Source organism: Porites lutea, chromosome 9 (assembly GCF_958299795.1).
Source record: "Porites lutea chromosome 9, jaPorLute2.1, whole genome shotgun sequence".
NCBI lineage: Eukaryota > Metazoa > Cnidaria > Anthozoa > Scleractinia > Poritidae > Porites > Porites lutea.
The window spans coordinates 15,585,002-15,586,568 of NC_133209.1; the positions used below are offsets into that span (position 1 = coordinate 15,585,002).

A 1,567-nucleotide genomic window follows, 5' to 3' on the forward strand; every position below is an offset into this window, starting at 1 on the left:
ATCCGGCGAGCTCTTTGGTTATTTATTTATTTTTTTTTCATCCGAGGTACGTTGTTAAAAGTTAGAAAGATTGATTACCGTTTTAGCAGAAAAATAGTCAAAGCTCATTTTTTTTAACTGATGATTTAGCGTCAAATGCTGATGAAGAGAATGACCCCCGTCGTCGTCCCAAACCAAGTGGTCGTCCTCCCAAACCAAGTCGTAAAGGTAAGATCTTCGTTGTCTTTACTTTGAACCCTTGGACTTTGATGTCGAAACGTAGTTTTACAGCAAAAGTGTGTAGTTGACTTACATTTTTTTTATACAACTTGATTAAATACATGCATCCGGCGAGCTCTTTGGTTATTTATTTATTTATTTTTTTCATTTGGGGTACGTTGTTAAAAGTTAGGAAGATTGATTACCGTTTTGTCAGAAAAATAGTCAAAGCTCATTTTTTTCACTGATGATTTAGGGTCAAATGCTGATGAAGAGAATGACCCCCGTCGTCGTCCCAAACCAAGTGGTCGTCCTTCCAGACCAAGCGGTCGTCGTCCCAGACCAAGTGGTCGTCCTCCCAAACCAAGTCGTCAAGGTAAGATCTTCGTTGTCTTTACTTTGAACCCTTCGACTGTTATGTCGAAACGTAGTTTTACAGCAAAAGTGTGTAGTTGACTTACATTGTTTTTATACAACTTGATTAAATACATGCATCCGGCGAGCTCTTTGGTTATTTTATTTTTTTTTTTTTAATCCGGGGTACGTTGTTAAAAGTTAGAAAAATAGTCATAGCTCAGTTTTTTCACTGATGATTTAGCGTTAAATGATAAAGAGAAGCAGCATCAATCAATGAAAATCCTGGCATGTGATAAAAAAGATCAACAAAGTTGGAGAAGTAGGCTATTACAGATGTATTAAAAAATTCACACAATTCATCTTCTCTCCCACCTAGAAAAAGCTTTGCGAAAAAACTGAGGAAAAAGTGCCTGCCGACTAGACGTCCTAGGCCTTGACTGATTGAAAGTAACGTTATTGACAGTCCAATGGTATTGAATAGCTGACGTGTCCCATTAACAGAAAACTGGATGTAACGAAATTAAATGTAGTTGTAAAATTAGGGTGGTACTGTTGATTGAAATAAAGCATTGAAAAGGTGTCTTGAGGTTTTACTCATGTACCTACAGTAGTTGATAATTTATTAAATAAATGATAATAATAATAATAATAATAATAATGATTATATATTAATGATAATCATCATCATCACCATTGTCATCATCATCTTTATTCCAACACGATAAAACTCATCAGGATTATAGAGAAAAAGAGCAGAAAAAAAAAGAGTTACAATTATTTATACAAGCGAAACACACATTCTAAAGAAAAAAAAAGGAAAGAAAATATATTAACCTTCTGCTTTTCAAGAGTGCCGTGCATTGAAGGTTAGGCGCTAATTAAAGTAACGTTGACAGCCATCCTAAAAACTCTGAAGGGTTTGTGTTTGCCTCAGCTCTGTTTGAAGGCTATTCCAGAGCGCTGCACCAACATAGCTGAAGCTCCTCGTACACAATTCAGTACGAGGAAGGGG

At 36.0% G+C, this 1,567-nt stretch overlaps 1 long non-coding RNA gene across 1 annotated transcript; it reads left to right on the plus strand.

Annotated features, from left to right (window-relative positions):
* The first annotated feature begins 497 nt into the window (after positions 1–497).
* LOC140947346 (uncharacterized) lies at positions 498–1,135 on the plus strand. The gene is made up of 2 exons (XR_012166958.1): positions 498–574; positions 932–1,135. It is a non-coding gene; the product is annotated as an uncharacterized lncRNA (long non-coding RNA).
* The last annotated feature ends 432 nt before the right edge of the window (positions 1,136–1,567 follow it).